The sequence below is a fragment of the Rhinatrema bivittatum genome, chromosome 1, assembly GCF_901001135.1.
Source record: "Rhinatrema bivittatum chromosome 1, aRhiBiv1.1, whole genome shotgun sequence".
NCBI classification, from domain to species: domain Eukaryota; kingdom Metazoa; phylum Chordata; class Amphibia; order Gymnophiona; family Rhinatrematidae; genus Rhinatrema; species Rhinatrema bivittatum.
Genome location: NC_042615.1, coordinates 537748717 through 537772335, shown reverse-complemented (window position 1 = coordinate 537772335; position 23619 = coordinate 537748717). Strand labels below are relative to the sequence as shown.

The window sequence follows — 23619 nt, the reverse complement described above, 5'->3', positions numbered from 1 at the left end:
GTTTCAATCATATGCTTGATTACCCATTTGTATTGTGTAAACACCCCCGGCCCCCTCTCACTTCTCAATCAAAGTTCTCCAGATGAAAATAGGGAGTTACAGGAAGAAGGAAAAAAAAATAACATCAAACAGCAACTTCCTTTCTGTTTACCAGGGTTCCTCATGCTGGAATTTGGCTGCATATTTCTGCACTTTTGAATAGGAAAACAAATTCAATTTCTCCTGTGTGCTTGCTACTACTGAGCATGCAATAATTAGGGCAGTTGGTAACAATCAACCATTCAATATAGTAAAGGAATTGCCACAAATAAGTTTTTACTGAAGCAATCGGATAAGAAAAAGTAACCTTCCCATCAGCATAAATATACATGAATTAACATAACCATTCACAAAATATAATGTAGAAAACTCTGCTAGCATTAGATTCTTTAAACTTTCAGTCCTGTAATATTGCCGAGGCCCAGTTCCTTGGCTCTGTAGGTGAATAACAGTTCAGATTGGGTATGTGTATATCTGCATAAGTTCTGGCAAATGCAGTCCTGCTGTCTCCAGATGGAATTGCTTCCTGCAGGGCTGAAACTTCAAACAGCAGGGGAGATGGGCATTTGCTCCTCTTGCAGCTTGCTTGCTTCTCAGCAACTCCAGGATTACCCCTTTTTTTCAAGCAAATAACAAGATTAGGGACCTTCCACAGTCTTTTAATCAGAGCTCAGTTAACTCTAGAAATGAGTTCCACTGCAGTTCCCTGCTATGCAACTCACTCTCTAGACATGCAAGTTAAATCATTTTACATTTTAATGTAACACACTATGCATTTCAACCCATATTTTACTTACAAAGAGCAATGCAAGGCAATACCAATAAAGAATTGCCAAAGTTTCAAATTACAGTTTAACAAAGCTTCATGTTACTTCAATGGAAAACATAGCAATGGAAAGAACCTCTACCACTGAAACCTAATCACAATAAATGCTCTTGATTGGTCGAGCAAGTACCATCAAGTCTTAATCTAAACTGCTCACCTTTTTTTTCAAACAAATAATATTAGGATCTTTCTCATGGTCTTTTATTCAGAGATCAGTTAGCTGTGGAAATGACTTCCACAGCAGTCCTTTGCTTGTCTTCTATGCAACTAACTCGAAGGCAGAGAAAGAGACCTCTAGTGATGACTTGTGTTGTATCGCGAGGGATTCTCCAGTTAGAGCGCTTTTAGTGATGCAACGTGACTGGTTCATGGAGTTCGTTTAATACGAGGCATGCCGCACGGCAACATCCAAAACCTGTCCCCCTGAAACCAATCCTTGGTGTTTTAAACTGCTAAATAGTACCACACCCACGACAAACCTGCTGAATTCTTCTGATGATTACCCTTTGTGCCACAATATCGTTTAAAACTACCTGAATGGAAGCTATATACTCCCTTCTGGATGGATGAAGTATACTGCTATTATAAATGATCCACCTCATCAACGAATTCGATGTCAAATAAATTACACCATTATAATAGGTGTCAACAAAGTAAATGTAATTAAACATTTCATCAATCTTCAGCCTTATATATAATCATAGGTCTATAGCAGTGTCCCAAATATTTTTCAGTATTTTTTGTTTTTTTGCAAATAAAATATATTTTTTAACCCAAAAGACTTATCTTAAAAAGTGTTGCACACAGCAGGAAATGCTTAACTATGCACTGAGTGAAAAATAATTTTCTTTGATTTGTTTTAAATGAGCTACTTGCTAACTCCATGGAGTGTCCCCTAGTCCTTCTATTATCTGAGAGAGCAAATAACTGATTTACTTTAACTTTTTCAAATCCTATCATGATTTTGTAGACCTCTATCATATCCCCCCCTCAGTCGTCTCTTCTCCAAACTGAACAGTCCTAACTTCTTTAGCCTTTCCATGCCCCTTATCATTTTGGTCACCCTTCTCTGCACTTTCTCCAGTGCAGCTATATTCTTTTTGAGATGCGGTGACTAGAACTGCACACAGGATTCAAGGTGCGGTCTCACCTTGGAGCAATACAGAGGCATTATGACATCCAGCATTTTATTTTCCATTCCCTTCTTAATAATTCCTAACATTCTGTTTGCTTTTTTGATCGCCATAGCACACTGGGCCGATGATTTCAATGTATTATTCACTATGACACCTAGATCTCTTTCCTGGGTGCTAACTCCTAAGATAGAACCTAACACCATGTAACTATAGCAGGATTATTTTTCCCTATATGCATCACTTTGCACTTGTCCACATTAAATTTCTTCTGCCATTTGGAAGCCCAATCATCCAGTCTCACAATGTCCTCCTGCAATTTATCACAATTCACTTCAGATTTAACTATTCTGCATAATTTTGTGTCATCTGCAAATTTGATCACCTCACTTGTCATACCCCTTTCTAGATCATTTATAAAGATATTAAAAAGCACTTGTCCAAGTACAGATCCCTAGGGCCCTCCACTTTTTACCTTTTTCCACTGTGAAAACTGACCATTTAATCTCCAACCTCTCTTTTCTTTTCTGGGCCTCTGGGTCCACATGCATCTCACAGACAGACCTTTTAAAGAGCATCAAAAGGCTAGAATTGGATATGGTGTAAAAGCAATATATCCTAAGGTATGCGAAGAATGGACAACCCAATGGCAGTATCCCAGTTTCTTTTATGTGACTGTACATCATGTCTATGTTTATACTAACATGACTTCCAAATTTACATTTAGCTATGCCCTGCCTCGTTTTCCTATCCACTTTGTCAACGAAATCCAGACTAATTCTCGCCATTTAGATATCCATCCCCAGTGTCGAATTAAAAGAGGTACACTGACTCTTTTGAATCAAAATGGATTCCATAAATTTATGTGCCACCTCATTCCAGGTCTTGGTGTGAATGAGCTTGAGACTTTTGTACTAAACGTATCCTCTATCATCAAGAATATTGGTATTGAAACTACTTTTGCCATTAAAATTCTACAGCCTGAGATTGCTTCATTATCTGGGGGAGTTATACAAAATTGTATGGCTCTTGATCTCTTATTCGCCAAAGAAGGAGTCTGTCACATTATTAATACTTCCTGCTGCATCTGTTATAACCTGGAGAGATGTGAACCCTTGTTATGGATTTTGAGTGACTGTGGTAGTTGAAGCTGATAGTACACCGCACCAATCCGACGGAGGATGGGAAATGGCCCAATGAACTGAGGAGCAAGTCACGCCAATGGTAATTTTAGCCGGATGAATTGTGTACTCAGCCATACCTTCTGACCGGTGGTCAGAATATTTCTTCGCCATTTGATTGGCTTTGAGCAGGGCATGCCAGGTGGAGATCCAGAGTCGATGTAGTTCATCCGTGGAGAGTTGGGCCACCGAGGATGTCACGGTAATAGGAACAGGCAGTAGCAGATGAGGTTGCTTCCCATAGACCAACTGGAATGGGGATGAACCGGTGGCGGTGGAAGGGTGCACTTTGAGGGCAAACTCGGCCCACGGGAGCAGGTTTGCCCAGTCATCTTGTTTATTATTGACGTAGATGCGAAGGAACTGCTTGAGCGTTTGATTTGTTCTCTCCGCCAGACCATTGGTTTGCGGATGGTATGCGGATGCATAATCCAGGGTAACATCGAATTTCTGGCAGAGTGCTCTCCAGAACCTCGCAGTAAATTGGGGTCCTCGGTCGGACAGGATGCTTTTGGGTAATCCATGGAGTTTGAAAATATGCTGGACAAGTAACTGGGCTAGCTGGAGTGCGGAAGGCAACCTTGGGAGTGGTAGAAAATGTGCCATTTTGCTGAATCGGTCGACGACTACCCAGATGACAGTATTGCCACAGGACGAGGGTAGGTCGACCTCGAAATTCGTCGAGATGTGAATCCAGGGTTCGGTAGGCACTGGCAGGGGCTGGAGCAGGCCTGGTGACGATCCTGGGGCTCTCTTATGATGGGCACACATGTGACATGATTCCACATATGATCGAACATCTTTATTGACCTTGGGCCACCAATAATATCGGCAAAGGGCGTTCAAGGTCTGCTGTTGTCGTGGATGACCCAAACAGCGGGAGTCATGGGCCCACGCCAGAACCTGTTTCCTCAGGTGAGGTGGTACAAAGATCTTTCCAGGGGGAATGGTCGTGGTAGCGGATAGCAGGACTCGCGATGGTTTGATTATGAATTGGGAGGAGTCAGGAGTATCCGCAGTCTCGAAGACTCGAGACAGTGTGTCGGCCTTTAGGTTCTTGGTGGCTGGCCGATAACGCAGGACGAAATTGAATCTAGTAAAGAATAGTGCCCATCGAGCCTGTCGAGGGTTGAGGCGTTGAGCCCGATGCAGATATTCTAGGTTTTTATGGTCTGTATAGACTGTGATCTGATGTTGGGCTCCTTCCAACCAAGGGTGCCATTCTTCGAAGGCCATTTTGATGGCCAGGAGCTCCTTATCACCGATGGCATAATTTCATTCTGCGGGGGAGAATTGGTGAGAGAGGAAGGAGCAAGGGTGTAACGTGTGATAGGCTGAGTTCTGACAAAAACGGCTCCTATGCCTTCGAAGGATGCATCCACCTCAATAATGAATGGGCGTTGAGGATCAGGATGATGAAGGCACGGCTGGTGAAGGAATGCCTCTTTAAGACGGAGGAAGGCGGCTACATCTCCGGGCGGCCAGTGCTTGGAGTCAGTGCCTTTCCAGGTTAAGGCCATTAGGGGTGCAACAATAGAAGCATAGTTGGAGATGAATGACCGGTAATAATTAGCGAAACCCAAAAATCACTGAAGCAGTTTCAAGCCAGATGGTTGGGGCCATTCTCAAATAGCCCTCAGTTTCTGGGGGCCCATGCTGAAACCCTTGCTGGAGACGATGTATCCCAAGAATGGGAGAGCTTCCCGCTCGAAGAGGCACTTCTCGAGCTTGGCGTAGAGTTGGTTTTCTCTTAATCGCTGTAGTACCTGGGTGACGTGTTGACGGTGAGCAGAGAGGGATTTGGAGAATATTATCGTCGAGGTACACAACCACACAGTGGTATAGCAAGTCTCGGAAGATTTCTTTCATGGTATTTTGGAACACCGCTGGGGCATTGCAGGTACACAACCACCGCTGGGGCATTGCAGGTACACAACCACACAGTGGTATAGCAAGTCTCGGAAGATTTCGTTCATGGTATTTTGGAACACCGCTGGGGCGTTGCAGAGCCCAAATGGCATCACTAGGTACTCGTAGTGGCCGTCTCTGGTATTGAAGGCCGTTTTCCATTCGCCCCCCTCCTTGATATGGATCAGGTTGTAGGCTCCCCAGAGGTCCAGTTTGGTGAATATTCTAGCGCCTTGAAGGCGGTCAAAAAGCTCAGAAATTAGGGGAAGTGGATACCGGTCCTTAACCATTATGGCATTCAGGCCCTGGTAGTCGATGCAAGGACGGAGGGTTCTATCCTTCTTTGCTACGAAGAAAAAGCCAGCCCCCGCTGGGATGTTGATTTGCGGATGAATCCCCTATCCAGATTTTCCTTGATGTAGCGAGACACGGCTTGAGTCTCCGAGGGTGAGAGGGCATAGGTGCGTCCCCGAGGGGGTTCTGCGCCGGGAAGGAGTTTAATGGCACAGTCAAAGGCCGATGAGGCGGGACCATCTCTGCCATTTGCTTGGAAAAGACATCAGTGTAAGTTGTGTAGGGCGTCGGCAGGCCCTGAAGGCTCGCGATGGTGGTCGAGCATTGCACCGGAACTACTGGTCGGAGACAAGTGCCTTGACAAGTCGGCTCCCATTGGGCCAGTTGTAAGGTTTTCCAGTCGAACTGGGGACAATGTTTTTGAAGCCAGGGGAGCCCCAGGATGATGGGGTGTATAGAACGTTCCAGAATGTGAAAGGAAATCCATTCAATGTGAAGAAGTCCGGTATGAACTTGGATGGCTTCAGTGAGGTGTGTCACCCGCCCCAGGAGGGGCTCGCCCTGGATGGACGAAAGGACCAATGGAGCCTGGGCGCAAAGGTGTGGAATCTTTAAATGGTCCACTAAACTCCTCATGATAAAATTTCCCCCGGCTCCCGAGTCCACCAGGGCTAAAGTGTGGAATTTGCGATCCCCTGACGTTAATGCGACTGGTAGAGTTAGTGGAGGTGCAGGTGATGTTAGGCCCAGGAAGAGTCCTCCTTCAGATCCTAGGCCCGGAAGTTTCCCGGCTGCATTGGGCATGTGGCTAGTCGGTGACCCGCAGTGCCGCAGTAGAGGCAGAGTCCATCCCTCATTCGTTTTCCTGGGTACTAAGTCCTAAGATAGAACATAACACCGTGTAACTATAGCATGGGTTATTTTTCCCTATATGCATCACTTTGCACTTGTCCACATTAAATTTCATCTGCCATTTGAAAGCCCAATCATCAAATCTTGCAAGATCCTCCTGCAATTCATCACAATCTGCTTGAAATTTAACTACTTTGCATAATTTTGTGTCATCTGCAAATTTGATCACCTCCAAGTCTCTATATAACTCCTTCTCCCTACTGGATAGCTTAAATCTCTGAGGTCTAGGCTCCTGAGTGTGAGGACAAACAATAGCTCTTATACCCTGCTTCTTTGCTATCAAGCCCTGTCTCTGTCCTTTACTTCACAGCTCCACCACACTGTCTTTGCATCCAATAAACACACAGGAGAAGAATGGTGGTTTCCAACTTCTTTACTGAGACTTTGATCAGATGACTGAATAATATTTACACTTCCTTATTTGATTGAGTAGCAACAATAAATAATACAGCAGACAGAATAAACTTGTGACTTCACATCTTCTAACAAAGTCTCTTAATCACTTTGAAAGCAAACCTTATTTACACTGTTATTTCTTCTTCTCCCAATTAATCAAATTTCTCAGATTATGTAGATTGAAATTTGTTCAATTCTCCTTCACCTCCCAATTTGATTCTTAAATCTTCCCACAGAAATTGGTTAGAAAGTACACAGTCCCAATATGTAATCAGAACTTAGTCCCAGATTTAATATCTTCCAAGAAATCCTTTAGACATCTTTTAATTCCTCAAACAGCACCAGAAGGGTACTTCACTCTTTCTTGAACTGTTAATTCTATAGGCATCGCCTGGTGGGCACTTCTCACCCCTTATGTAAAACTTCCCTCAATACAAACAAAGTTCTTGTTTCCTTTGTGTTGCATCTTTTATTTCTCCTGGTAATGCACTTTACTGAGATCCCTTCTTTTAGATGGAATCTAAAACACCTCTGCATCTTCTTGGATGAAAGACTTCCCTCTTCCAAAGGTTTGGTATACTGATTCCCAGGTACCATGGCAAAAAAAGGTATCATGGAAAAAATATTAGTTGAACCAAAAAGGGGAAAAATTAAGCAAGAAGCAGGAAGGGTGGAATAAAACTTCTATGCTGCCAACATAAGAGATAGCTCAAAACAGTTAATGCAAAAATATTCTTCTTCTGCAGCAGGTCACTCTCACTGTATATGCTCCTTAGGAGACATAGCACAAGCAGGTCTTCCTTACCCCACATCCAGCCTTGAATACAGGGATGCCCCAATCCACAGCGACAAGGGGTTTGGGCTCTCACAGGGAATCCTCACAAACAGGCTTAACAGAGTCCAAACCAATCTTTAAAGGTAGGAAGATGAGTCAACCGGCAGCTGACTCCTAAAAAGGGAACTTCCTTATTCCTTTCCCTTAAATTAGAAGAAACTACACAGCAGAAGCTCCTGACTGCTTGAAAGTCTAACTAAAAATCCACAAGGATAGCAGGTGTGTTGGAATGATAAACAGCTAGGCCACACCATCTCCATGTTGCCACAAGGGGGAGCAAAAAACAAACTTCTCTCAATTAGCTCTGCACAGAACTTCCCCAACTTAATAGTTGTTGCATTCGTGCCTATTCTCGCCCTTGCTCCACCCTTTCTACCTTTGTGGCGACTCCCTTCGGCTCTGATGGACAGATGCTGCCGCGGCTTCTCCCTGCCTCTGAGTCCTGAAGTCCCTGGGCTGGCTTGACGCTACAGATCCGCCATGTTCCTGATGACGTAAGGGCGCGCTCCAGACTTTTACCGGCAAGGGCGTGAACCTCGGGGGCGTTCCCCCGTAGTGACGTCATCTGCTTCCAACATAAAAGGTCTTTGCTTGCAACTACAAATCGAGTTAGCAATGAGGAATCTTTCTCCTCTGCTCTGCCTCTACAAACTTACCTAGGGGTACCCGCTCCTCGGGGGCCCCGCTCTCTCTCTTCTTGATTTCAGATACAGGACGGGATCCGGTACTCGCTCCACGAGGGCCTACGTTCCTGAAGACTCAGAAGACTCCTATTGCCTGGAAACGATTGCAGACGTGAACACTGTGAGTTCTATTCAGATAGGAACCGGTACTCGCTCCACGAGGGCCCTTGTTCCTAATCCCAAACACTCCTTTCTGTCTAAGACGTTATCGCAGGTACGGAGATTGTGAGTTATTGAAAATTGCAGATAGGAACCGGTACTCGCTCCACGAGGGCCCATGTTCCTAAAACTCTTCACAAACTCTCTTCTTTCTCAGAAGATATCGCATACCTATATCTTATGGATTGCTATTGCAGATAGGAACCGGTACTCGCTCCATGAGGGCCTATGTTCCTCAACTCTCCTCAACTCTCTTCTATTCCAGAAGCCATCTCATACACAGTTATTGTGAATTCCTATTTCAGACTGTTTACAGAAACCAGTACGCGCCTGTGGCTCCTGTTCCTGAATACTGAAGACTCTCTGTTGCATAAGAGGACCTTACAGACATCTACAATTGTGAGTATATCATCTACCACTGGTTATATGTCCAGCATACCCTGTCTACTCACTACCCATAGTCTCTCTCTACAGCTCAGCAACTCAGAAATCCAGTATCTGAAGGACTTCAGCCCTGCCGGGCACATCAGCTCACTACTGCTACCTCTGGTGGTTCTACTTCCAGTCTAATAAAGAACTATCTGTGTTTGTCTCAATGCTCCAGCCTAGCCAGTGGTTCCTATCAGGATCTCCTCTTGGGGGCGCTGTCATCTGCCTTCGGCCCAGGGATTCACCATTTTTACTAAGTGTTCATTCCTTACACTAATAGAGCGGTATTATATCATCTACCACTCTGTGGGAGCCAAACCACATTAGTTCACTATTCTGCCTACGGAGTATCATAACTGTTACTCCTTCTTCAAGGGAACAGATCCATAACAGATTGCTACTTCAGTAGAGAGATTATATTAAGTGCTAATTCCCTAGCAGATCTGTCTCAGATTGCTCAACTCCAAAGCAGAATTATAACAGAGTACTAACTCTTTCATTCTACGGGAACCAGCGCATACCAGGTTGCCAACTCTGCCCTCCTGCTGGGGTTAGCCATATCAGACTGCCAACTCCTCCCCTCGGAGGAGCTGGTCGATACAGACTGCTAACTCCACCCTCCTGGCAGGTTGAGCCACAACAGTTTGCTAACTTCTCCTCCCAGAGGAGCTGGAACCTAATAGATTGCTAACTCCGCCCTCCTGGCGGGGTGAGCATTAACAATAGTACACACCTTTAATAAGGGGAAACCAAAGGTCCCTTACAGGAGCAAAATTTATTAGACTGACAAACAGAGGAAAAATTATGGCTCCCAAATCTATTGAATTTTAGAGACTCCGGCTCCATTTTGGTGGAAGTAATTTTCAAAAGGATTTTTGTGCATAAATCCCAATTTATGCATGTACACTGAATTTTGAAAATTATCTGGTGGGTTGTGTGTGGGGAAACGCATGTGCATAACATGATTACATACATACACTCCCAGTAGGCATTCCAGGCGGTGGAGTTGGGACAGGGAAAGCACTTGCATGCATGCTTTCAATTTTCGAACACACTGGGGTAGATTTTCAGACCGCGCGAATAGGCGTACTTTTGCTGGCACATCAGGCGCAAGCAAAAGTACGCGGGATTTTAGTAGATACACGCGTAGCCGCGCGTATCCGCTAAAATCCTGGATCGGCGCGCGCAAGGCTATGGATTCTGTATGGCCGGCGCGCGCCGAGCCGCGCAGCCTACCCCCGTTCTCTCCGAGGCCGCTCCGAAATCGGAGCGGCCTCGGAGGGAACGGGGGTAGGCTGCGCGTTAGAGGCTGGCGTTAGAGGATTCCCTCCGAGGCCGCTCCGAAATCGGAGCGGCCTCGGAGGGAATCCTCTAACGCCCTCCCCTCACCTTCCCCTCCCTTCCTCTACTTAACCCACCCGCCCGGCCCTGTCTAAACCCCCTCCTTACCTTTGTCGGGGGATTTACGCCTCCCAGAGGGAGGCGTAAATCCCCATGCGCCAGCGGGCCGCTAGCGCGCCGGGACGCGACCTGGGGTGGGTCCGGAGGGCGCGGCCACGCCCCCGGACCGCCCCGGGCCGTAACCATGCCCCCGGGCCCGCCCCCGGAACGCTCCTGACACGCCCCGAAAACGCCACGCAGTTCGGGCCCGCCCCCCGACACGCCCCCGACATGCCCCCCTCAGAAAACCCCGGGACTTACGCGAGTCCCGGGGCTCTGCGCGCGCCGGTAGGCCTATGTAAAATAGGCTCACCGGCGCGCAGGGCCCTGCTCGCCTAAATCCGCCCGGATTTGGGCTGATTTAGGCGAGCAGGGCTCTTAAAATCCGCCCCCCTGTGTGCACATAAATGAATATGGAGCAAATTATAACTGCTTGGGAGCAGGTGTAACTTCCTGCGTGTATGTGTACTTATGTCCTAGGACAACGCGCAGATTTTCAAAGCTGAATTTAAGCAAATGCAGGCTGTTGAAAATTACCCTCAGTATGTCCAGGGACGTGCTAAGTGAAGTACAAAAATCCAAACAAAAATGTATATAATACAAAACATCATTCAACAGAATATATACAAACATAAAACACAATTCCAGCTAACCAATATAGTGACTATCAAACTCTGCCCAACATTTCCTGCTACACTGACAGCCCCAGATAGGTTTTACCAAAAACCTCTTTAAATAAATGGCATTTCAAATGCTTACAAAAATTAGGAATATCATCAATGGTGGGTAAAGACTCCAGCAGGGCATTCCAGAGTAGTCTGCTTGTGGGGATGGGGCGATGAATAGATGGTGTTGGTGGAGAGGAGTTTGGGAGTTAGGAGAGGCACTGCTGGGCAGGGTTTGGGGATGTGAGAGAGAGGGGGATGATAGACAAGGAGAGACGTAGAAACAGGAATGCTGCTGGGAAGGAGAGAAAGGGGATAAGAGAGGGGGGGGGGGGGGGGTGTCTCACACTGGTTTATTTTCCGCAGGCCCTGCCTCCCCCTAGGGTGAGTCTTGGACTGGAGGGAGAAGTGGTGGAAGGAGAGAAAACAAAAAATGGGGTGGAGGTGCAGGAGCTAGAGGAATTGGAGAGAAACCAAAAACTTGGTAAGGGAAGGAACTTAAACAGGGGAAAAGAAGAAGAAAAGAAGAGCTTGACTAAGGGAGGGTAAAAAATACGAATGCAAAAGATGGGAGGGGAGGGTAGGATCCTGAAAGGATGGACATATGATGAGAGAAGACGGTGGGACCCTGAGGGTGGCAAAGAACGTATGGGGCTGAGAGAAGGGCAAGGTAAAGGAAGAATAGAGACAGGTAGAGGGGCAGAAAGTGACTACCCTCCTCCAAAAGAAAACAACCCGCACCTATATTTTTCTTACAGTTTACACTCAGTTACAGCACTGCCACTTTTGGTGATAAATACAATAGTTCTGCTTTACAGTAAACTTTAAATATTCGAAACCAAAGTCATCTCACCCCTCAGATACCTGTCCTACAGTATTTATTTTTTAGGCAGTCGCATTCTTCTGTAACACGCCCTCTATTAAAAAGGTACATTTGCTGCCCTTGTCCATTAGCTAAACAAAGAACACTCTATGTCTGCTTTTATGCAATATGAATCAGAGTTTATTTCAAGATTAGACTACTGACAGTATCAGATTAAATTCAGAAGACAGAGTGTTAGAACTAGAGTTACCAGAAGGCTCAAGGTCATTAGGACAGGCTGTCCCTAGTTATCATTTTACTCTATTCCAGATACGGACCTGACACTAAAAGAGTTGACTTGGCTCAACTTTGCCACTTGAGACTTCAACCCTGGCTACAGGTGGGTAGGTGACTGTGATTGTCCAGCATTGGGAGGGAAGGAGGCACATTTTAAAATTTAAAACAATGGCTGAGGTGCTGACCTGGCGACTAGACTAAAAGCACAAGATTCATTCGTTACCACACTGATTCTGCTACAATCCTTATCCCCTTCTTATATACATTTCAAAACTTTTGAAATCCCTTTTTAGACTTTTTGACTCTCTGATTTAAAATAGAGTACTCCTGGCACACTCAGTCTCACAGGGGATCCCATTTTCTTGTATGTGTAGAGTTTCCTTTACAATTAGATATATTTTTTCAGATGATTGCCTTATGAATGTATGTGAAAGTTGCACAAATGGACAGTAGCCAGGGTTAAAGTCTTGATGATTGGCATGTCTGCTTACAAGTTTCAAACTTGTGCTAACTCAACACTATTTTGGGTCTAATACCTGTATATTATGAGGTACATTTTGAAAGCCCGGCGTGCACCAAAATCAGGAGATGCAAGTTCAAGTCAAGCTCATGAGCGCCCACCAAATTTTAAAAGCTGCCTAGATGCACGCATCTCCCGTTGCATGCACATCTCCCTCGATTTCAAAAAGGGGCGAGGTCTGGATGGAGGGTGGCGAAGAGTTGCGTACGTAAATACTTGCGCGCCCCGGCACGTGCGCAGAGCCACTGCCATGTAAGTTTATTTCTGCTATGGAGGAGGTGTAAGTTGTTTAAAAAAACCCAAAAAAACCCAGCCATTTTGGAGGGGTTTAAAAGGTCTGGAGTAACTGGGGGGCATGCAGGATATTAAACCAGGGTGGTTTGGAGGACATAGCTCAAGACTGGGCAAACAGGTGAATGAACCAGTGAAACTGGTCAAGGCCTGGATGCACACCGGTTTTAAAATACCCCGACTTACGTGGTAGAAACGGGATTTATGCGCCTAGGCGCACCCCCCCTTAAAATTAGGTCCACATGTGCAGACACTCATGCTATTTTATAACATGCATGCATATGTGTGCGCAAGTTATAAAATCACCGTGTCCTTGGGCGTGAGCCGCTTTGAAAGTTACTGTCCTTCTGTACAACGTGCATGCACACGTTTTCCTGTGTAACCATGGGCCTCCAATTCTGGTTTCTGTAAGAAAAGCACAACTAACAATCCATAAATGCAATGGCCCAAAAGCAGGAGTGACTCAGCCTGACTCAGACAGCATGACCTCACACGATCTTTTTCCTGTGATGAAAAATGAACAAAATACTGACATGCCCTTCACCTTTATTGTGGCCTTGTATCTGACTTACCCTAGCCATGTGCAATACAAAGGCATTGAGATAGTCTTTGAAGTGCCACAGTCAGGTGCAGTATCAGTTTTGATACCAGAAAAGACTGCATTTAATTTTATCATCAAGCCTTCAGTCAGTGAACTAAAGCAGCCTCTTAAAGGAGAGATGCAACTCCCATACGCTGGCGGGGGTGGGGTGGGGGGGATTTCCATGTGCAAATGATGTGCACCAGGATTTATTTATCAGCGAGTGCACTGTGATGATGTACCACAATTCAATGAACACATACCACCACTATAAACCAGCAGCAACGTCTGGCATGCATTAGGAGACTGCCAATCAAGTCTCTACTGCAGTAGGGAACTCTGAGGCTGATATTCTGCGCTGATTGCCCGGCTGAGTTTGGATTTAGTCAAACAAATGGCGGAAATTGACAATCCCAACACGCTGATAGGCAGATGGGGGCAGGATGGAGGTGTTCCGGGGCAGCTCGAGGGCAGGATGGAGGTGTTCCGGGGCAGTGCTGGCTATCCGTTCGTGGATTGCAAACTGGCTAAAAGACAGGAAACAGAGCATAGGACTAAATGGACAATTTTCTCAGTGGAAGGGAGTGGACAGTGGAGTGCCTCAGGGATCTGTATTGGGACCCTTACTTTTCAATATATTTATAAATGATCTGGAAAGAAATACGACAAGTGAGGTAATCAAATTTGCAGATGAATCAAAATTGTTCAGAGTAGTTAAATCACAAGCAGATTGTGATAAATTGCAGGAAGACCTTTGTAAGACTGGAAATTTGGGCATCCAAATGGCAGATGAAATTTAATGTGGATAAGTGCAAGGTGATGCATATAGGGAAAAATAACCCATGCTATAGTTACACATTGTTAGGTTCCATATTAGGTGCTACAACCCAAGAAAGAGATCTAGGTGTCATAGTGGATAACACATTGAAATTGTCGGTTCAGTGTGCTGCGGTAGTCAAAAAAAGCAAACAGAATGTTGGGAATTATTAGAAAGGGAATGGTGAATAAAACGGAAAATGTCATAATGCCTCTGTATCACTCCATAGTGAGACTGCACCTGGAATACTGTGTACAATTCTGGTCGCCGCATCTCAAAAAAGATATAATTGCGATGGAGAAGGTACAGAGAAGGGCAACCAAAATGATAAAGGGGATGGAACAGCTCCCCTATGAGGAAAGACTGAAGAGGTTAGGACTTTTCAGCTTGGAGAAGAGACGGCTGAGGTGGGATATGATAGAGGTGTTTAAAATCATGAGAGATCTAGAACGGGTAGATGTGAATCGGTTATTTACTCTTTCGGATAATAGAAAGACTAGGGAGCACTCCATGAAGTTAGCATGTGGCACATTTAAAACTAATCTGAGAAAGTTCTTTTTTACTCAACGCACAATTAAACTCTGGAATTTGTTGCCAGAGGATGTGGTTAGTGCAGTTAGTATAGCTGTGTTTAAAAAAGGATTGGATAAGTTCTTGGAGGAGAAGTCCATTACCTGCTATTAATTAAGTTGACTTAGAAAATAGCCACTGCTATTACTAGCAACAGTAACATGGAATAGACAGTTTTTGGGTACTTGCCAGGTTCTTATGGCCTGGATTGGCCACTGTTGGAAACAGGATGCTGGGCTTGATGGACCCTTGGTCTGACCCAGATTGGCATGTTCTTATCCAATGAAATTAAGGCAGCTAAACGCCAATTTTCAGCACTACCCGGCTAACATAGCTGGATAATGTCAGGTCTGCCAAATAGCAGTCCTAAATTTTGCTAGTAAATTTATCTGGCTAATGTTAAGACAGATGGACATATTCAGGGGTGCAGATGTGCCACTGAATATCCCGAAAGGGTTAGCCAGTTAAGTTTATCCAGTTAACTTTGCTGACCAGACAGCGACTGAAGATGGACTCACTGTGTCTTCAATCAAGAAATGACATCTAATCTTCTTAATAAAGTAAAACCAAAAACTCTCCCGTTTACAGCTGGGCAGCTGCTACAATAAACCAACAGAGAAACTGCAGCCCAACAGTACCACAAACCTCTGTGATAGGTCTCTTATGTAGGGAATCATGAAATCAGATGTTCCATTGAATATATTTATGGACTTGGCTATTGCACAGGAACTAGTTGCAAGCAATTTGAAATGCAGCAGGATAATAAATTGTATTAAAATGCAAGGGGTGCTCACAGCCAGGGCACTATGAAGGTAATAGGTAATTTTCAAAATAAATGGACTTTTGAAAACTGCTACTTTTGCACTCCGTAATTCACTCCATAGGGCTGAATTTTCATAAGGTTTTATGCATGATAATGGGCTTTTGAAAATTGCTAATGTAGCGGACCCTATGATCACGCTACAAGTAAGCCATGGGTGTTAAGATCAGCTAGTTAGTGTAGGATGGTTTTGTGGGGAGGTTCTATTCAGATGCATCCCCTCCCTTCTGTGGGGGTCTGGATTGGCCATCCCCCTGGGTAGGATATATATATAACCGATCCCTTGACAGAGATTGGGAGGCAGTCCCTTTTGGTTTGCACAAGTGTAGGAGGTAGATAGATAGAAAAAACAAGTGCAAATCTCTGTCTGTTTTCAAAGGGAAAGTGCATGTGCACTTTCCTCCTGAATATTGATGCAAAGCCTGTGGGTAAAAGTATTCAGAGACTTTTCAACAATTTGCAGTTTTGAACATTGCACCCTGAATGACAAGATTCATCATGAGCTGATGTGCCACCCTCACTCATAGGAATTGTTCTACAGGAAATGCGAACTTTGTGGGACAAAGATGTGGAGGAATGCACTTTTGAGTTACAGTACAATTAGGAATGAATTTTCAATGGAGTTAGGCACATTAGTGTAACCCCATTCCCGGGTGTGGATTGCTACCCGAAGAGACCATAAAAGTATTTGTATAATTCTTTGGGGCTGGTACCTTCCAAGGCTAGCTTGGCACAGTCTTATTTTCAAGGCCTGGATTATTTTTCAAGTGTGTGTGTGTGTGGGGGGGGGGGGGGGGGGGGGGGGGGGGGGGGGGGGGGGGGGGGGGGGAGGTAACTCCCAAGGCCCCGGGTGCTAAGGGTGACCCTGCTTGTCCTTTGTTCTTGTCCCAGGGGAAGAGGGTAGTCCTGAGTTCCAGTGTGTGTTGGAAGTGCCAAATAAAGTCAATGGAGCCACCGTGTCAGTGTCCAAATAAATCTTTACTGTTGCAAATGAGTGAAAATGACACAACACTGATTCACAGCACCACAGATTATGTTCCTTACAGTCTCTTCCTCAGTCTGTGAGGAAATATTGGCTGCCAGAGCCAGAAGAACTTCTATCCTCCAGGGTTTGGGGAAAATAGAGTTCCCAGGTGGGTGGGGCCTTTTCCGTACGGAAAAACGATTCGCGTGCAGGAAGTCGTTCCCGGACCCCCGCTGGACTTTTGGCAAGTCTTGTGGGGGGTCAGGAGGCCCCCCCAAGCTGGCCAAAAGTCCCTGGGGGTCCAGTGGGGGTCCGGGAACAATCTCCTACGCTCCTGACGTCGGGGGACAAAAAACAAAATGGCGCCGGCGCTACCTTTGACCTGTCATATGACAAGGCAAAGGTAGCGCCGGCGCCATTTCTACAACACACCCGGAGGTCCGAGAGTAAAAGATCACAACGGGACCCTTCCTCTGGACCCCAGGTAATTTAAGGCATTTTGGGGGGGTTCGGGAAGGTGGGGGATTTATTGTAAAGGGTCTGGGTGGGTTTTAGGTTTGTTTTACTGTGCCGGTTTTCCTGCCCTCCCCCTTCCCCTCCCCCCCACTGGACCCCAGGTAATTTAAGGCATTTTGGGGGGTTTGGGAGGGTGGGGGATTTATTTTAAAGGGTCGGGTGGGTTTTAGGGATGTTTTAGTGTGCCGGTTTTCGATTTACACGATTTACACGATATTTAAAAAACCCAAACTGCGACGATCCGATTCCCTCCCCCTCCCAGCCGAAATCGATCGTTAAGACGATCGATCACACGATTCACATCTCTAGAGCCTGGCATGCGGCCTGCTCCAAGAGGACCACCTCCACCTGCTCAAATGCAAGGTTCTCCACCTACTCAAGCCCCATTTCCTGGACCACATCACCCAGATCAAGCACGATATAGACCATACTATCAATGACATCCTATGTAACTTGAACATGGTATGCTATGGGGCTGGATACAGCTGCAGCTTCATGTGTAGCCCTATAGTCAGCCTTTTGAGTAATAAGTCCCTTTCCAAAAAGTTATTCAGCTTATATGTAACAGGGCATCAAATTCTGCCCTGTTACATTTTGGTCTCATTAGGTCACTGTTGTGTCCGTCGGTTCCCGATGCCCTCTCTTCAGCCTCCTTACGTCTTTGGCGCCTCCCTCTTCGCCCGCGGGAAGATTGGCTGCCGTGGCGGCCTTCTGCTGAAGGCCTCCGGCGTCCCCAGACCAGCTAGACGCTGCAACCCGCCATGTTTCCTGGAGGCCTAAGGGAGCGCGTGGCGCGGCCCCGACTGAAGTACCGGCGATGGCGCAAATCTCAGGGGCGTCCCCCTGAGATGACGTCACCCGCAACGGATATATAAGGTCTTAGAATTTGCTCACAGATTGAGTTAGCAAGGAACGGACTCGCTACGGTTTCCAAGCTACTCTGCCTCCTCGGACTTACCAGAGGTACCCGTTCTTCGGGGCCTCGCTCTCTCCTTTGTTTTTCAGGTGACAGTCTGGAACTGGTACTCGCTCCTCGAGGGCCCTCGTTCCCAGACTTGCTCCGTATTCTCTTCTGCCTGGAAGTCATCACTGCCAACTACATCAGTGAGTTACCATCGCTCTCTCAGAGCTTCCCCTGGAACCAGGTACTCACTCCTCGAGGGCCTATACATTCCAGCACCTGGGCTTCTATGAGACATTGTGTGAGTGTTACCATCAGGTTCGGTACATGAACTCTGCATACCCTGCCTACTCACTACATTTCAGTTTCTCTACAGCTTAGCCTCCAGGGATCGCTGTTCCAGTATCTGAGGGACTACAACCCAGCCGGGCATTCCAGCTCACTACTGCCACCTCTGATGGTTCAGTATACTGCCTAATAAAAGAACTAGTGTGTGTCTGTCTCCTAACTCTCGGGCCGATACAGTACAGTGTGCTCCGACGAAGCGCACTGTTAACCCTCTATTGGACGTGCGTTTTCGACGCGCTAGCATTACCCCTTCTTCAGTAAGGGGCCGAAAATGCGCGTCCAACCCTCCAAACCTAATAGCGCCCGCAACATGCAAATGCATGTTGTTGGCCCTATTAGGTATTCCTGCGCGATTCAGAAAACAAAATGTGCGGCCAAGCCGCACATTTTGCTTTCAGAAATTAGCACCTACCCAAAGGTAGGCGCTAATTTCTTCAGGCACCGGGAAAGTGCACAGAAAAGCAGTAAAAACTGCTTTTCTGTGCACACTCCAACTTAATATCATGGCGATTTTAAGTCGGAGGTCCCGAAAGTTACCAAAAGTAAAAAAAAAAAAAAAATTTGAAGTCGGCCCGCGGCTCGAAAACCGGACGCTCAATTTTGCCGGAATCCGGTTTTCGAACCCGTGGCTGTCAGCGGGCTCGAGAACCGATGCTGGCAAAATTGAGCATCGGCTGTCAAACCCGCTGACAGCCGCCGCTCCTGTCCAAAAGGAGGCGCTAGAGACGCGCTAGTGTCCCTAGCGCCTCCTTTTGCCTGTTTTTACCGCCGGGCCTAATTTGCATAGTGAATCGCGTGCACAGGAGAGTGGCCTGTGTGTTCACCCGCTCTCCCGCGGACTTTACTGTATTGGCCCATCTGAGCCTGACCGGTGATCCCTCTCGGGATCTTCCCCCGGGGGCATGGTCATCTGCCACCAATCCAAGGATCCACCCACAACTCTCCTAAATAACAACAGATTGCTAACTCCCTAGCAGACTGCTAATTCCGAACAGAACAGTAACCCTGCCTGCAGTATGAGTCAGAAGTCTACATCCAGACCCTGCCCCCTATGTGTGAGGTCAGAGTACTGTAGGTGTGTTGGTGTTGTGTACAATTTCCCATTGGGAAGGGTCTGTGTGTTAACAAAACTCCTGTGCCCATGTGACATAAGGAGAATCACAAATCAGCTTTAGCTCAGGGCTGAGGAAGCTGGTGTTTCTCCTCATGGAGAGCATCAGATGGGTCTTATCCCTCCACAGGATTTTGAGTACTGGAGTCCAATGGGAGTGGAGGAAGAGGATTTGAGGAGAGAAATTCCTGTTACGCATCCCGGCCGCAGTAGGCCCATGCCTGGGCCTACTCACCCCAGGAATCCAGCTGTCAGTCCTGGTTCACCTTCGCTCGCGGCGGTGAGCAGCCATCTCCGTCCCTGAGGGCCTGCATCCTCCTCTGCCGCTTCCGACTCCTCTGCGGTTCCTCCCTGCACCTGGCGGGCCTCCCCACGTGGGCCGCAGAGTGACACCACCATCCTGCTTCCTCCTGGCCCTGGCTTAGGTGCATGCGCGACCCTCGCACTCTTATAAAGGGGCCATGGCAGGAAAATAGCCTGTGGCTCCGGATGATGACATCACCGGGCCTCTTTATAAAAGACAGGGCCTAGCCACTCATTCCCTGCCTTGGCAACAGGTCTCCATGATTGCTTGTGTGCTTGTTGCTCCTCGCTCCTCATTCCTGGTTCCTGTCATCGTTCCTAGTTCCTGTTCCTGCTTGTTCCTTCGTCTCCTCCTTGCTCCCTTGGACTGATCCTCTGATTCTGATCCCTGCTTCATTTGGACTATGCTTGGAATGATCTTCTGGTACTGACTCCTGAGTCATTTGGACTACGCTTGGACTGATCCTCTGGTATTGACCCCTGCTTCTCTAGACTACGCTTGAACTGATCTCTTGGCTCTGACCCTTGCTCTGCTTCCTGGCACCTTGCTTGTTTGCTGTCTGCCCTGACTTCAGCTTGCCTTGAACTCTCCTTCAGTATCCTATGGACTTGGCCTCTCAGGCTTCAGCCTATCTTTACCTGGACGCCTTCTGCTCTTCTCCGTTCCTGTCGGCATCCGGGTCTCTGGAACCCTGCCCCATCTGGACCATCCTCAGTGCTCTGATACCTCTGCTGGTCCCTGGTGTACCCTTGTCAACACCAAATGGGAGTCGTCACATGGAGGCCTGCCTAAGATCAGCTGGCCCCGGCACCCAAGGGCTCAACCTGTGGGGAACGTGGGCTGGTATTGGCGAAGCTCCAGTCGGCCTCTGTCTCCTAGCCTGCTCCGCCTCCCGACGGTGAGGACCCATAAGGCTTGCCCTGTGGGTAGCGTCAACCCCACCTCTGGCCAAGGGTCCACCACCAGCACAACAGTTCCTGGAAGTCCTAAAGTGGGTTCTGAAAACTGGAGACAAGTGTTTTAGGAGATAGAAGAAGGACAGCCTGCCTGGGAAAATCTACCAGAGTGAAGCTGGGAGTCCTGAGGAGCTGAGGATTTCCCTGGAGACTAAGTAGACCAGTGTACTGGGAGGTGCCAGAGACTCATTCTGTCATAATCAGTCTGAAACTCACAGGAGAGAGAGGGAGAGCATGAAGGACTTTGAAGAAAAGATTACAACTATCAGATACTGGAAGGGCCCAGGGTGGATGTAATACCCCTCCCAAGAGCTGACCTGTTTTGGGGAAGAAGTGTGAAGGGGAGAAAGAGAATGTATTTTTTGTAACTATTTTCTGGATTGATTTGCTGCTCTGGTGCACTGCCCTAAGTATATCTATTTTTGGATTTTGTGATTTTTGGTTTTTTAAAGATTCTTATTTTGAACAACAGAGCTGGCGTGGACGTGGTCTTTGTGGAGTGTGTGACTGGTGTGCAGGAAGAGGCCCCCGTGGGCAAAAAAAAAACCCAAAAAAACCTTAAGGGCCTTGGTGAACTTCCCACCCTCTGCTGGAACCCCAAGAGATCATGCGGCTTTATATGGTCTGTGACCCTCCCCATGAGCCCAAGAGCTGACTGAGACAGGGATTATAATATAAACTATCAAATATACTTAGCTTAATGTCCTCTGACAACATTAAGCTAAGTTAAGTATATTTGATATTTCATTTACAATTTCACCAAAAGGGTTTGATATTTTTTGCCAATGGACATGAAAGGAGGATCTGCAGTTTTCTATTGTTTTGTTTTTTTTATTTAAGTTAGAGTTCTGACTCATAGGTCCTTTTTATGTTAATCGTTCTTATATGAAACCACCTATGAATCATATTTTCATTGCCAGGGTTATAATACAGCACCCTCTCGACTTTGTGTTTGAAGGTCTGACATTTCTTCTTTTTCAGGTTCTGGATACAAGTCTTTCAGTTATATAAAAAGGGATATATTTTGTACATGTAAACTATTATTAACATTATGATCTCATTGCTCAATCCATAAGTACTGCTGAAGTCAATGGAGCTCTTACCAAGCCACATGCACATATGTAAAGAGGAAAGTCAATATTTTCCTTGCCATTTTATTCAGACCTACTGACACAATGCTGCACTGTTGTATGAATAAACATTGTAAATAGTGATCATGCTGTACTTTATTAAACTGGTCAAAATATGCTTTGATGTAATCAGTAACTGGAAAGACAAAAAGGAAAAAAGGGACTAGTGTGAGTCACCAAACAGTCGAAAAAGTTCCATTGCCATGCACCATACTATGCTATAGAGGAAAGGACTTCAGTGCAGATTTTTAAACTAATTTGGGAACTACACTCTATAATTTGGGAACTACACTCTAAAGAGTCTTGTGATCTCAATAATGGGTCCAAAAACCTCCACCCTCCCTATTATTTTTTTAAATTGTATTTTTATCCAAATTTAATTTTTTTATTTTTTAAGGTTTCATTAAAAATTGCAAAACTGCATGTCCAGCTCAATGTCCATTCCTTATCATTAATATTGTAAAACCATTTAGCCCTCAATCTTCTAACAATCCAACTGACTCCTTCCACAGGTTTCCTGCTTTGAATGTATTTGAAAAACTTGCTATTTATGAGTTTTGGCTCCTACAAGAAGCTTCCTTTCAAATTCTCTTTTTGCTTGCCTCATTAATGTTTTGCATCTAACTTGTATTCCCTGCAACAATGGATACAATATGGAGCACTGATGATTTCAAAAGAATCTGGATAAGATTTGGAACCTTTGAAAATTGCTACAATATATACTATTGAATTGTTAAATAGGTTTTACACGCATTAAGGGCCTCATTTTCCAATATCGCATTAAGGGGCGTTTCCCATGCAAATGAGGCTTTTTTCGTGCAGCGGGGAAACTTCGCGTGCCGCGATGTTCGCAAACATCTTCGTGGTGCACGATAAAACAACCAAAGAATCATTGCATGAACAGCCTGAGAGAGAGAGAGACTTGCTATAATGTCTACTCCCTAGACAGGTATTTGTATCCCTATGAGAGGCCCATCTAGTAACTCGAGGTGGGGATTAGGTATGAGTGTAGGGGGTTGGGGGCCGCTTTCACATTCAACGTGAGACGTACGAACAGAACAGTGGTCTCTTGTGAAGATTTGATGGCCTTCGGAGTAAGGAAACTCACTCCAAGATGAGATTTGGGCAATGTTCTCTCAAACTAGCTTGTTGTGTCCATCAAGCTAGTTTGAGAGAACATTGCCCAAATCTCATCTTGGAGTGAGTTTCCTTACTCCGAAGGCCATCAAATCTTCACAAGAGACCACTGTTCTGTTCGTACGTCTCACGTTGAATGTGAAAGCGGCCCCCAACCCCCTACACTCATACCTAATCCCCACCTCGAGTTACTAGGTGAGCCTCTCATAGGGATACAAATACCTGTCTAGGGAGTAGACATTATAGCAAGTCTCTCTCTCTCTCTCTCTCTCTCTCTCTCTCTCTCTCTCTCTCTCTCTCTCTCTCTCTCTCTCTCTCTCTCTCTCTAACAGGCTGTCTGGAACTGTGATTAGTGCACAACATACCACACATGAAAGGGTTGTAGCTATTGGCCACGTTAACACTGCAGCTGTTTTGCCGCACACGATAACTCTTTCCTACTTTACAAATGCTCCACCCCAACTCCGCCCCTGAATACAAAATTAAAAAAATCACGAAATGACCCCCTAAGTGCACTAAACTCAGGTAAATGAGTTTTTGAAAATTGCTTTTATAGTATGTTACATTTATATTTTATTTTGAAAATTACGCTGTAAATGAATTCTTTCTTCATGGTTTATGGAGGAGGATGTTGGGGAGATACCCTTGCCCGAAA

At 46.0% G+C, this 23619-nt stretch overlaps 1 protein-coding gene across 3 annotated transcripts in view; it reads right to left on the bottom strand.

The window, feature by feature from the left end:
* Positions 1–307: 307 nt before the first annotated feature.
* SUSD1 (sushi domain containing 1) overlaps positions 308–23619 on the bottom strand; it is a 222483-nt gene continuing 199171 nt past the window's right edge. For all 3 annotated transcript variants that reach the window (XM_029614451.1, XM_029614437.1, XM_029614445.1), the window contains one exon: positions 308–653. The gene's annotated coding sequence lies outside the window, so the exon portion shown is untranslated. The remainder of the gene's footprint in view (positions 654–23619) is intronic.